Source organism: Ambystoma mexicanum, chromosome 6p (genome assembly GCF_040938575.1).
Source record: "Ambystoma mexicanum isolate Mex_15411 chromosome 6p, UKY_AmexF1_1, whole genome shotgun sequence".
Lineage (NCBI taxonomy): Eukaryota > Metazoa > Chordata > Amphibia > Caudata > Ambystomatidae > Ambystoma > Ambystoma mexicanum.
In genome coordinates this window covers 1,212,089,827-1,212,104,335 of record NC_090935.1, presented here as the reverse complement: position 1 = coordinate 1,212,104,335, position 14,509 = coordinate 1,212,089,827, and the positions used below count along the sequence as shown (strand labels likewise).

At 48.3% G+C, this 14,509-nt stretch overlaps 1 protein-coding gene across 1 annotated transcript in view; it reads left to right on the top strand.

Annotated features, from left to right (window-relative positions):
* The first annotated feature begins 618 nt into the window (after window positions 1-618).
* KIF27 (kinesin family member 27) overlaps window positions 619-14,509 on the top strand; it is a 1,764,776-nt gene continuing 1,750,885 nt past the window's right edge. The window contains exon 1 of the mRNA XM_069625864.1: window positions 619-788. The gene's annotated coding sequence lies outside the window, so the exon portion shown is untranslated. The remainder of the gene's footprint in view (window positions 789-14,509) is intronic.

Sequence of the window (14,509 nt, the reverse complement as noted above, 5' to 3'; positions counted from 1 at the left end):
AGAGCAGGCCGTTGTGAACCTTAGAAAACGTTTAATAAACTGTAACCTGTTAAAATACGTACTGCTATTGAGGAAGGCATTAATAAAAAGCTTTCTCTTCGAATAAGAGCACATCACACCATTTCATAAACTGCAACGAGGCTGCCGCTGAGGAATCGATAACGAGTTGCAGTTTATGAAATATCGAGCTTTGCTAGTAGATAAACCATGTTTATTATTCTGTTACAAAGCTTTGTATTGATGGTTCGGGTTTGTTTCCGCAGTGTCAGCCTTGTATTTTATACAAAGCATTCTCTCGGAATAAACAACGTTTACCTACCGCTACAAACTGCACAGCTCGGTACTCTGCTGCTTTTGTCTGAAACAGATCGAAATAGTGGGCGGTGCTAAGGCTAATACAGCCAATCGCCGATTAAAAGGCGGGCCCAAAGACAGCCTAAATCCAGGGGAGTCAGAAAGGTACAAGATACCAAATAATACGTAACACCGGCTCCCAGAAAGAGAGCCAATGGGAATGCTCAGGCGCAGTTGAGCGAAAGCCACTAGCCTGCAACAAGGACGCGTTTAGCAGGACGTAAGTTCCCTGGAACGGGCTACGCACGTTGCCTCGACCTGTTGACTATTGTTACGTCAATCTCCTTGGTAACATTGACAATGAGAGCCTAACAGCTCTGTGCTCGGTGTTTATCTTCACGAATCTGTAAGCTTGCTTCAGTTATGTCGCCTGTGGTAGATCTCTAAGCTCAGCCAGATCCCCAAGAGTCACTCCGACACGAGGACACATCCAGGTATGTGGTTCAATGCTGGTTACTCATGTCATACAGTACTAAAGGATGCTGCGGAGTACGAACTCGTGCTTGACACTAGACCACACGAGCGTTGGTAACACTCACATGTTGGGAGGGGGAGGGGGATTGGGGGGATATTTGCGATGGGACGTTGCTACTGACACATTCGGACTTAACCCAAACCAAAGTAGTGCATTTCTGTTTTCGGATCCCTTTAACGTTAACTATATTTAGTGCATATAAGAGCAAAGTATTAAGTCCGTTTTGAAAACGCAAGTGCATTTCAAGTTGCAGTTTGTCGGCAATCTGTATTGACGATTTATTAAGAAATGTTTGTTTACTGCTTGGATTTCTTTTTTTTTGTATTCAATCTTTTTATTATCAGTTACAAAAACTAACAGAGGGAGGCATGAAATCAGACCTAGTACATTCATCATCAGCCTAACAAATCGTGCCTCATGGGGATATCAATTGTCAGCAAATTGTGCCTCTGCCGATGTTAATACAGATTTTCCATACATTCGTTACAGAAAGTCATGATTCTATTAAAGACCATGATTCTATTAAAGACTATGCTCTGAACTTCTCTTTACTATTCTAGCAGAAAATTAACAAGAAAAACAATTATGAAAAACCAATAATAAAAACTACAATTCCCGGCAGAATGCAATGAATTTGTAGTCCGTTTTTCATAGGCTCATAAAATCATGTGGTTCCTCAGTACAATCCCAACTCATCTCATCTCCTATCTATAACCCCTGCTGGAACCATAGTTCTTCCTCTTCTGCTGATCGAACATCCAAACTTGCGCCCCAACCGGTAGACGCCTTTTAAAACTTCACCTTGTTCCCCTCTCAAGGCGTTGTTGTCTTCTGCTCTGCTCCTGTTGAAACATGCATTGACCATTACCTATCTCATCATGAACAGGTGGGCAATCGCATAACAACATCATTACAGTACCATTTACAACATTACATTACTCTTCAAATATCATTTACACACTTTTGACTGTAGCGATTGAATTGGGTGGAATAATCTTTCGCCTCTGAGTCTTTAATAGAATCTTTCTGTAACAAATTTATGGAAAACCTGTATTCTATGTCAAGACTCGGAGGCTCAGATTATGCTTGTTCAAAGCTTACTTACCACCAACGACGCTACTTGATCTACCGGTCTAAAATAACAATTCTTAAAAGTTTCCTCATTAGACCAGTCAGCCGCCCTCAAAATATCCACCAGGTGGGAACCTGCCAAAAAAGCCGATGACGCCATAGCACCCCTCGTGGAATGCTCTCCAAACTGACCCACATCTATGCCTGCCTCTGCCATGCACCATCTTACCCATCTCGATAATGCAGCTGATGCTACCACTTTAAAAGGCTTCCTAATAGCTATCAACAATTGATTTTCCCTATTGGGCCTAACCATATTAGCCCTGGCTTCATACTCAAACACCTAACCGGGCATAACTTAGGTTTCCCCGGGAAAGCCATATAATCAACCGATTTAATGTTTGTCTTTGTCCTCCTCTCTATATAAAATATTACCCCTGAAGGTGAGAATGATTTCCTATTTACCTCTAAAGCTTTCACACAGCGCCTTCCTAGAAAGATTCTCAATGTCTGGCCAAGCCTCGGAACATCCTTAATACCACGCTCACATCCCACATACGAGAATATCTAGGTGTGGGTGGTGTCATGAACTTGACCCCTTTCAGAAGTCTATATATTAGGGGATGCTCACCTACTGGTCTACCCTCAATGTACTCATGACCTGCTGATATCGCAGACCTATAGTTGTAAATGGTCCTGTAAGCCTTGGCCTGATCTGCCTGTGCTGCCAGAAAATTCACTATGTGTATTACATCTGTTCGTATGGGATCAACCTTTCCCTCCATATACCAATTACTCAATCTACTCCATGCCACTCTGTATGCCTTCCCGGTAGCTGGGGCCCATGACTCCCTAATAAATTCCTGAGCCGTGCCCGAAAGTCCTGGCTTGGACCAGGCCTTCCTGAAATCGCCCATGCTATCAGGTTCAGGTTCCCTGATCGTACCAATGGGTGAGTTTCTTCTGATGGACTTAACAATATGTCCTCTCTGTGTGGTAGCAGAATTGGAGCCTCGTACGACAACTCCAGAAGATCCGGGAACCATGCCTGACCCCTCCAATCGGGTGTCACCAGAATCACTGCTGCCTCCTGCTTCCTGACCTGCTCCACCATGCGCGCTGTCAGGGCGAACGGAGGGCATGCGTATTCTGTCGCTGGTCCCCAAACCTGGAGAAATGCATCTGTCGCTATCGCTTCTGCAGCTGTAAAACCTGGAGATCCTCCTGTTCAGTCTCGACGAGAACAAATCCGTCCGACACGGACCTCTCTGATGCATTAACTCCTGAAATACTGAGCTGTCCAGTTGCCAATCGCTGGAGTCCCTCAAGTATCTTGAATTCCAGTCTGCTACCAGATTGAGATCTCCCGGCAGGTGTTCCGCTCTCACACTGACTCACTTCTGGAGGCATAGTTGCCAAAACTCCTTGCCCATCTCTGTTAGCATCCTGGATTTCGTCCCGCCCAGTCGATTTATGTATCTGACGGCCGAAACATTGCACATATTTAAAAGAATGGCACATTTCACTCCTTCCTGAGTCCAACACCGGACTGCGAAGGATCCTGCCAGAAGCTCCAGGCAATTGATATGTAGACCCAACTCTCCCCCCGGTCTATTGGTCTCCACATCTGGTTCCCCATCGACTGGCATCTGACTCTATTACCAGGTCCGGGGATGAGCCAAATATCGCCTTGCCATTCCATGCCTCTATGTGGCAATACCACCATTCCAGCTCCAACCTCGCCTCCTGCGACATTGCCACCTTTTGTTCGTAAAATAGACCCCTCCTGAGATGATCCATCTTCAACCTCTGTAATGCTCTGTAGTGCAGAGGTCCTGGAAATATTGCCTGAATTGAGGATGACAGACGACCTACTAACCTCGCTATCTCTCTCAATGAAATTTCTTGTCTTGTCATCATACCCTTTATCCCCTTCTTTATGGAATTCACCTTCTCTAACGGTAGCCTGAGTGAACCCTGAGTCGTCTCTAAGATGAAGCCTAGGAATTCCATCTCCCTTGCTGGTTCTAGTTCTGACTTCTCCCAGTTTATCAGAAACCCCAGTTGCTGTAGCAAATCTGTAGTTATCCGAATCTGCTCTATCAGAATCTCCCTGTCCTGACACATTAGACAGATGTCGTCCAGGTAAATAATCATTCTGATCCGCTGCTCTCGCAGGTATCCTACTACTGTTTTCAATAGTTTGAAGCACCATGGAGCTGACGCCAGACCAAACGGAAGACATTTGAACTCCCATATCTCTCCTTTCCTTAAGAATTGCAGTAGCCTCCTCTGATCCCGATGAATCGTTAGATAAGCATCTCTGAGATCTATCCTTGCTAACCAATCTCCTCTGAAGGACATCTCTTAAAAGGTGAATCCCTTCCATTTTGAAGTGCCTGTATACTAGAAAATAATTCAGCCTTTTTAGATTTATTAAAACTTCGCATAGTCTGTCTCACCCACGCATCTGAGGATATTCCTCCCATTTTTCTACATGCAACTCCACTCTTCCTCCTACTGGAGGGATGTTCAATTCCACCTCTTTCTCTCACCTGAATTATTCTGGTGCTGCTGTCTACTGTTACTTCTCCAACCTCAACCCCTGCCTCTTCCCCTGGAAGGGAAGAAAGGGTTTGACCTTCGGTCCTCCTGCTTCCAGTTGGATCTGTCATTATAGGACCTTCTGTATTGACAGCGGCTGGACGAGCGGCCCTTTCCTCCTCCAGTCCTGTGAAAAACCTTCTCCCGAAAATGTTCTACTGTGAAGATTGAGCTCTGTCCATGGACACATATGGGCTGGTGAACTTCGCCATATCCTTACTGAAGAGGTCCCCAAATAGCTTGCCCTTGCCGCTGCAGCTTGTTCCGATGAAGCCAGCTCACCTAACCTAGAGTCCAACTTCATTAGAATGGACCTCCTCCTTTCTGTTACCAGCGCCGTGTTGGCGTTCCCCAACAGGCATCGGGTCCTCTGCGCCCAACCTGCCACAATGTCCGGATCAATGGGCTCCTTCTTCGTTTTGGCTTCCTCCGCGAGCTGCCAGATTCTAGTAATCGGACCCAACATGTCCAAGAGCTAATCTTGACAGGACCTCAATTCCTCTTTTCACGTCCCTGCCATATCTGCCCAAGAACGTGGTTATCCTGTCATCCACCTCTGGGGTTTCAGCCACCTCGTCCGGCACCTTCGGCCTCAGGCATTCCGCTTTTAGCTTGCTTGCCTGCTCAAGGGTGCTCTCAACCTTTTCTTTATATATTCCGCAATCTTTTCAGGGGGGTCCCACTCATTAGACCTCGGATGCACCAACTCGTCAGGGTAGGGTCAAACTCGTCCTTCTGTGGGTCCTCCTCTTCCCTCCTGCCTTTCTTGCTCTTGGGCTCCTACTCACCATCATCTGGGGAGGTCTGACTCTCTGATGTACTGTATGCGTCCGATTTCGAACTGCTTCTACAGTATTCCCCATCAGAGTCACTCGAGCTTGTGACCAGTCTCTCACAAGACCTCGCCTTTCTCTTTCCCGCTTTGGATCTGCGCGGTGAACCGGTGGGGGGAGCGGGAGTCTGGGAGCTATAATCCCTGCAGGTCTTTTTCTTAGTTCCCCCTTTCTTCCTGTGCGCCTTGCCCTGCGACAAAGCCGCCAGGTCCCGTATTATGCCCTTCTGCCTATGGGGCCTCTCGGCACTATCCAGCCTTTGCATTGCTTCGCTCATGCGTAAACCGCTCACATGAGGACCTTCTGAGTAATCACTCATCTTGCTCAAATGTGCCATGTAATATATATGCAGTTTACCTGGGCTGCCCCTGTCAATTGTGTGTTTATTTGTAGCAAGGCGAGTCACTGGCAATGATAGCAGTTTCTCCTGGGACTGTGCCCGTCAATAAGATACTAGAACCAATATCTTTCCAGGTCTCGCCTCCCCAGGCAGGCAATTTGAGAGGGGTCTGCTCTAGTTTACCTGGGACTGGGCCCGTCACACCTAAACAGGACAGCAGTGGCTTTGAAGCCTGTAACGCTGCCTTTCAGCCACCAGGTGGCGCTTGCCGTCTAATTTAATGAGCTACTTGTTGTTCCTCTCTTCGCCGAGCGTTGCGCAGGCCAATTAGTCTGGGAACTCCCTCCGATTCTTTCTCACCGACTCCACTACCTCTGACTCCTCCAGTAACGAAGTTTGCAACGGCGCCGGAACCGCAAGTCCCGTCGCACTGTTGCGGACTTCCGTTCCACAGTGCCTCCTGCTGAGACTAGTCAAAATGCCGGAATCCACAATCCCGACGCGTCTATAAGCAGATATGCTCTGCCAGGTCTCCGACGCGCCGCTCTAGAAGCGCCTTAACCTTGCACGCGCGCTCTCCTAATAATAGTCGCACAACATTCACATTAACCGTCATGAAACATAAGTAAAACTAAATGTACTTGTCTCGGCTTTTCGAGCAGCAAAGAAAGAGGAAGGACTAGGGTTCCAGCTGTGGTTATAGGATATGAGATGAGTTGGGATTGGATTGAGGAACCACATGATTTTATGAGCCTATGAAAAACAGACTACGAATTCATTGCATTCTGCTGGGAACTGTAGTTTTTATTATTGGTTTTTCATAATTGTTTTTCTTGTTAACTTGCTGCTCGAGTAGTAAAGAGAAGTTCAAAGCATAATCTGAGTCTCCGATTCTTGACATAGAATTGTCAAACAAACTTATATCAAGCCCAAAGGCGTAGAATCGATCCCACCATCTTCAAAACTCATCAATAACAACTGAATCAGTACCCCAACATATCCACCCCCCCCCAAGTCCACATGTGATCCCACCCAACATTATTTGAGTACGTTGACATCTATATATATCTAAGGTACCATAGCTGGGGCGGCACACTTTTGATGTTATCATCCCTTCCCTCTTGGGCCACTCGCTGTTTTGGCGCGTCTGCGTAGTTGGAGGGTTTAGCCGCACGTATATCAGTTGCATTGCTATGCGACAATACGACATGTAATTCTCCTTCTATCGCACTTGTCCCAAGCACAGGTCCTCAGCAAGTGAGCCTGAGTATAACCCGCTGTCCATTAATTCGCTAAACCTGTTTGTGCCGGATAGGGTCTACGCTCTCCTGATGGTAGCAGCACAGTCAAAATCACAAATCCTAGCTAATAGTCATTTCTGCTTGTACAGTGCCACAGTTGCTTTCCAGTCAATCAATATGGCCTTCCTAGTTGAAAATAGAGCAATTTGCATAAACTGGCACTCTAGGGTATCATCATGCCAACCTTCGTCCTGTAGGCCAAAAATCATCACCAGCGGCATTGAGGGGACAGTGCAGTTATCAATTTTGGTCAGGCGATATAGCACCAGGCCCCAGAAAGGTTATATGATAGGGCATGCCCACAGTGTGTGTCCAATAGTGCCCCCCTCCACAGTTTCTCCAGCAAAGTGGAGACTGATATAGGCCTATGGCATTTAGCTTAGCGGGTGTGTAGTGTACTCTGTATACCAGTTTGAATTGCATTTCTGTGTCGGAAATTGCAGGGCATAGTGCGAATCACGTCAAATGCCTCGTATATATCCTCCACACCCAGTGGTGGCACTATATCATCGGACCAGCTTTCGACCAGCGTAACATTCCTACTAAGGTTTTGTGGAATGCAGAAGTCGTAGAAAGTCAGGATCCTGGGGAACTCAGATATGTCACGGCCAAAAACTGGCTCGCAAGTCATTGGTTCCCTGCACCTAGCCTGCGTAGAAGTAAGTTTACTCATGATCAAGTGTTTGAGGTACGCTAGTGAAAGCTGGCATCTATCTTATCATGCACGTGTCCCAATAGACAGAATAACTCCACTAGGGAATGAGTGCGCTGTGACCGAGCCTGGAACAATCAGGGACTTCCAGTCAGCTGAGGGCAATAGCGGGGTTCATTGCTCCAGGCCGCCGCGGAGAGATGGAATCCCCCAGCCATGCAGGTATATTGGCACCGCCCAGGCACTGCTCCAGGGGTAGGTTGCTCTTGTTGGGGATAATGGCTGCCGGAGGATCCCTGGGCACTGCAGTGGCCAGTCGGGTCCCCCGCAGGGCGGTCTCTGCTTCGCCTGCTGGGGAGCGGAGAGATTGAGGGTCCCTCCTGCTGCCGTACTGTGATGAGCCGCTGGGGTAAGGAGCCGGGGCGCCTCGTGCCGGACCCCGAGCAGAGCAGGCCCAGGGGCACTCTGTCAGTTTGGATCTGTGTAGACACTCCCCGGAGCGGGGTGGATGGTGTCCATCAGCGCTGCGGTGTGCCTCCAGGCTCAAGCTCGGGTGCGCTGTGGCATCCGGAGACTGCAGTAGGTTTGGCGCAGGGCCTCAGGCGCCCCTTTTTACTGCATTTCACAACAGCCCGCGCAGCCCTCCCATCAGCTCGGGATTCTCCGCACTCCCGGTCCGCAGGAGGACCACAGTCGGGCCATGTGTGCCTCGGTACCTCGGCTAACGCTCGGTCTGCTTTTCCTCTACCGAAGGGCTGGTTCACCGGAGTATGCTTGCTCGATGCGTGGCACCAGCCTGGAGCTCTCACGGGGCTGCTTCGATCACCATGGCGTCCAAGCCATGCCCCTCGCAATCATCAATTATTACATTCGGTTTTCTCAAAGAATGTATGTAGAGAATAAAATAACAGTGTATCTTCACTCTAGATGTATGAGCAGTTCCTTCCCTATCTCTGCTGCCCTTGAGCGAGTAACCATTGGGTGTCCTCCACTCGGCATTGTAAGTTCAAAATCGTCGTTTTGCTCCTCTTGTTTCTGATCGTTAGCCCTGTTGAACTCGTTGCCAAACGACACCGCTGCTTGGTAGGGCTTGACGTCTGAGATGTGATTCCACACCGTTTTGCCTTGGAGCTTCACTGCTCTGTCTGCTACATTCTTCACGGTGTAGGGACCAGTAAACCTAGGTACGTCCCACCGGTGTGTGAAGTTCCTCAAAACACAGTCCCCAACGTTAAACTGTCTTTTAATCTCAGAGTCTTTTGGTTCATTGTCAATGTTGCTTTCTCCGCTGTCTCCGGGGCCTCCCCGGCATGGTATCTGGCGAGAGATAAGAGGCACTAGCAATCGAGGAAGTAATGTAATCATACATTTCCTGACCTAACACATCTGCACTACTCTCTGCATCCTTCAATGCCCTTTTGTGAGGAGGCAGCGGGAGTTGCATTTCTCGACCTGTCACCACCTCTTGGGGCGTTAAATGGTGGTCGGACCCATGCTTATTGCGCAATGCAAGCGGTGAAAGGGGTAGGCAGCGAAGCCAGTTCTTCTTTATGCTCTTCTTTGTTTTAGCTATTGCCTCCTTCAAAAGAACGTTCAGGGGTTCACATAACCCCTTTGCTTGTGGTGATAGGCACAAGTGAATTCGTGTTGAATGCCCAGCAACATCGTTTTCTTTTTTTTAACTTATGTTTTATTGCTTTTTTAAATGGATATGAGTAAGAACTTTCCAGAACTTCAAAATATGCACCATTGACTTACAAACATTGTAACATATCACTCTCTTTATTATAACCCCCTTAACTATACCTGCCCCTGCCCACCCTGGTTTTGCCTGCTTTGCTCCTTCAGTGTAAGCATACAGTATGTCTAGGTAACTAGCACCTTTCTTTCTTGTCTGGGTTAAGTCGCCTCTTTCTCTACTCCTGCTTATGGTATGATATTTTATTTGTATTGCGCTCATACACAAGTGTTTCAGAGCGTGATGAGGCAAGGAAGGGGAACAAGGGAGATCAAAGCAACTATCTTACTAGGCCCAGTGACATTGAGAACGCGTAAGTGCAGGGTAGAGGGAAGGGGGAGACTGCAGGGAGGGAAGGGAGAAGTGGAAAGTGCTGAGCAAACGATAAAAATAAAATGGTAGTGCAGCCATCATGGGCAAGTGCTAGGTTTAAGGCACAGACGTGTCTGATAAATGCAGAAGAAGGGGGGACTGTAGGGTTACAAATACAGATCCAAGTGCAAGGATTGCCAGGAGGCAGTGCAGGTGATGGCAAGGTGGGCAAGTACCAGGGCCCTAAATCAGAGGATAACCAGGTTCATGTTGCCGACGCAGTCCTGATCAGCAGGGTAGAGGAAGAGAGAAAGCAGAAGCAAAGCGGAAGGTCTTGAGGTGCTTCCGAAACCGGAGATAGTTCTCCTCAAGTTTCAGAGTGGCAGGGAGGCTGTTCCAGAGGGTGGCCCCATCCAAAGACAGAGCGCTACCCCCAGCACGTTTCTTTGAGAAACGACTGACCCTGAGGGAGTTGGAGGTGGAGGAGCGAAGAGCTTGAGTGGGAAGGTATTTACGGATGAAGATTTGAAGGTATTTTGGACCCAGGCCCCAGGAATTCTTGTGGACAATGCAAAGTGTTCTGAATTTAATCCTTTCAGCCACTGAGAGCCAATGAAGAAATTTCAGGGCAGGAGGGATAAGATCCCAGGGCTTGGGGCCAAGGACAAGTCTTGACAGTCCTGTTCTAGATGAGTTGCAAAGGGCAGAGAGTAGAATCAGGTAGATTTAGAAAGAGGCAGTTACAGTAATTCAACCTAGAGAGAACCAGGGCTCGAGAGCAAGTGAGCTTCTGGGGGAAGGAGAGGAAAGGCAGAATACATCGGAGGAGGTGCAATTCGAGTTTGATTTTTTTGAGACATCAGAGATGTGGGCAGATACGGAAAGCGTGGAATCGAAGATGACCCGAGGTTCTTAGCCTCGCATGTGGGGGTAGGGAGAGGGCCAAGGGAGGCTGGCCAGAGATTGACAGGAAAGGAGGGTGAAGGTGCGACGATGAGGAGAATCTCCATCGTGCTGGCATTAAGGCAGAGATCGATGGCGGCACACCGCTCCTCAATAGCAGACAGACGATCCAAGATGAGAGAAGAAGAGGTGTTCAAGGAAAGCCTGAAAATGAGTTGAATGTCATCCGCATAGCACTGAAAATTGGAGCAGAGAGTGGCAATGCGATGGGCAAGAGTTGCCTGGTATTGGTAGACAAGCCAGGTGAGAGGTTAGACACCTGGGGGGGAGGAGGGGAGCTATATATGAGCAGGATGGTATGGTTGACCGTGTCGAAGGCAGAATAGAGGGATCAAGTAGGATTAGGCCAGAAGGGATGTTCGAATCAAGGTTGGAGAGCAGGTCTTCACGGATGTTCAGGAGAGCAGGTCTTCACGGATGTTCAGGAGAGCAGTCTCCATGCTTCTGGTAGCTCTAAAACCAGACTGATGGTCATGGAGACAACCAAAAGATTAAGTGTGAAGATTAAGCTGTGAGATGGCCAGCATTTCCAGGAGTTTGCCCAGGAAAGGAGTGATGGAGATCAGGCGATAGTTTGCCGGGCAAGAAGGGTCAGATGTGGGTTTCTTGAGAAGAGGGGAGGGAAAGACTCCTGAGGCAAAGGAGGGGTTGCAGAAATCAGCCAGGGTGGGAGCAAAGTTGTCAATGTAGTCCTTCATGGTTTTAGAAGAGCAGGGAAGAACTTGTTTTGACGAGTCTTTCATAAATCGGACTTGTCTAGAAACCACGTCAGGGTAGAGGACAGGAAAGGAAGAGAAAGAGGGTGAGGGGATGGCTGCAGCAGGGCCATAGTTAGCAGAAGGAGAAGGGGGATGAGAGGGTGGGCAGGATGTCCTGGGTTTTTGAGATGAAGTGAGAGGCAAGCGTCGTGCAAAGGGCCTGGGAGGCGACAAGAGAGGTAGAGACTGCAGCAGGATTGGCCAGCTCCTTACAGAAGAGTTTGGCCGAGTTGTTAGATGCTGCAGAGACACTGGCTTGGATGTGGGCTCTCTTTTTAGTATTGACAAGGAGCCGGTATTGCCTTTTGGAGCAGGCGACAGGGCAGTTTGTCGGAGGATGAACAAGAAGCCCTCAGTTTCCTCTCAGCCACCCTGCACTTACGTTTAAGAGTATCTAGGTCAGAGTCATACCAAGAATTGCACTTGGCTTTGGGCTTCAAGCGACTGCTCATGAAAGGGGCAAGAGTATCGGAGATAGGAGAGAAGAGCATCGAAAGGGCTGTGTCAGGATGCGAGTCAGCTAGAGGCAGAGGGGGGCAGAAGGTGGCGGCAAAAGCCTCACCTGACCACGCTTCATGGGCCGGATGTCCGAGAAGGAAGGTGGCAGTGTTGGGGTTGGCTTGGTCTGGTGTATAGAGATGGAGAGATGGGAGGAAAGGAGGGAGTGATAACTCCAGGAGAGAGGAGCGGTCAGAGGGATGGAGAGGGGGAGGTCGGAGGAGATCAAAACATCAAGCATGTGCCCTGCAGAGTGAGTGGCCAGAGGGGAAAATGGAAAAGGAGAGAGAATCACAGAGGTAACGAAAGAGTACAGAGGAGAAACGGGAAGCATCAAGATGGATACTGAGGTCACCAAGAAGGAGGAGTTGAGTGGTTGAGGACGTAAGGGAGGAGGAGAGGTCCACCCACTCAGAGAGGAATCGGGTGATCTGACCAAGAGGCCCATAGATGGTAGCCACGGTAAGAGAGTGGCCAGGAGAGAGGGAGAGGGAGAGCCTTCAGACAAGGCATTTGAAAGAGGAGTAGGTCTACGTGGGAATGATATAGGCAGGAATTCACCCAGGGAGGATCAGGGCTACACCTCCTCCCGACCGGGTGGATCTGGGTTCGGAGAGGATCTTGTAGCCATCAGGGAGGAGAGTGTCAAAGCTTGTGACAGTGCTGGGCGTAAGCCATGTGTCAGTGAGACAGAGGACATGGAGGTTGATTTCTTCCAGGAGGCGGCAGATGTCAGAGGAGTGTTTGACGGTAGAGCGAGAGTTGAGAGTGGCAAGATGAAGAAGGTTGCCAGCCTTAAAGGACTTCCGGGGAGGGGTACGTACAAATCGGAGGTAAAGAAGGAGCCTGACATGGGGGGGGCAGAAGAGTAAGGAAGAAAGGGCAAGGTAGCCAGTGGGAGGTTGGAGGGGGGAGGCAGGGAAGCAGGAGAGAGGGGACAGCAGTACATGAAAGGAAATTGATGAGGCCAGGGAAGCGTCTATCAAAGAGGAGTAAATTGACCTAAGGGCCTTGGACCATGACGGTGCCATTTAGGTACACAGTAATGATGACCTTAGAGGAGTCGAAGGGGGCCATGAGTGCTTCCCAACGGGTGTCACCATTAATGAGAGAGGAGGAGAAAGGACCGAGCACAGAGATGATATGAACAGTGTATAGATCTGGCAAAGGAAGTGCTGGTGTAAGAGTCAGCAATAGGGAGACTAGGGTTAGAGGCCAAGATATCCTTTTTGAACTTCTTCCTACAAGACCTGGTTAGAAGGGAAGGGTAGCCAGTGGAGAAACAGTAGAGAAGATAGGAGAAACAGAAAGCGCCATGGGTGAGGTAGAGCGAAAAGTGAGAGAAAGCAGCTGAGGAGGGTAATGGTAGGGGCAGCGGGGCAGAGTAGAACAAGTAGAACGGTGCAGTCACTCGGCCTACTGGTTACAAGAAAAGCATGCAGTACAGGCAAAGGGCACAGCAAATATGCAAACACAGCTAGATTTGAATTTCAGCTAAATGCAAAAACACAGCTAGATTTTAATTTAAGCTAAATGCAAAAAAACGCAGCTAGATTTTAATTCAAGCTAAATTGCCAAAACGCAGCTAGATTAGAATTTAAGCTAATTACTATTTAAAAAAAATTGGCATCAATTGCTTTACATTAAAACCTTAAATGCATACAAAGAACAAGGTCAAAGGGAAGATGGAAAAACACCACATTAAGTAAAAACATTACAAATAAAAAGAAACTGCTCAATTTCCAAGGCCTGGGTAAAGACCTCAAAATGAATTTCCTATAGAACACAAAAAGGACTTAATTGTCTAGAATTACAAAAATGACCCTCAAAGTTCAAGAGGGCCAGATAGTTTCCTTCCCCATCTTAAAACTGACCACCACTGTAAAAGTGTTCTTGTTTCAAATTCACCAAGGCATTTTCCCAACCATTTGTCTCTTGGAACTGCTAATAAATCACATCTCATAACCAAGTGGTACAGGGTTTCCGCCTCATTACCACAAAACACAAATTACCATGCAAAAACACAGCTATATTTGATTTTCAGCTAAATGCAAAAACACAGCTAGATTTGAAATACAGCTAGATTCAGATTGCTAGCAATGGATAAAAAATACAGTGCAATCAAGACTGTAAGCGTGGGAGACAAGGTGTGAAGGAAGTGAAGTCAGGAGAGGGTAGAAGTGTGTCCTGTAGGAAGGAACTAACCCATAGTTAAGGAGGTGTGAATGTCATGGAAGTCCTGATTCCTTTTGAGGTGTGAGGTAGCAGCATCATGAGTGTTCATGTGCAGGGGCGCAGGAAACTTGCAGGCAGTGGACAGGGAGCAGACGGGGGGGGGGGAGGGAGGCCTTTGTCCGGGGCCTTAGTAGTCCGGTCCGCCTCCCGCCTGCTGTGTTTGGCCTATCAAGGCCAAGGCAACCAATGGAAGGGGGAGTGAAGCCAGGCAAGGCAGCTCACTCGAGACCATGCGGAGCAGCCATCTTAGAAGGGCCAGAGAACAATGAGGCACAAGGCAGCAAAGTTATGAAGATAGAAAAACCCAGGTAATGGGTTAAAGGCAAGGCAGGGAATTACTCTTCCTGCAATCCCCCAGCTGCCTTTATGAAAATG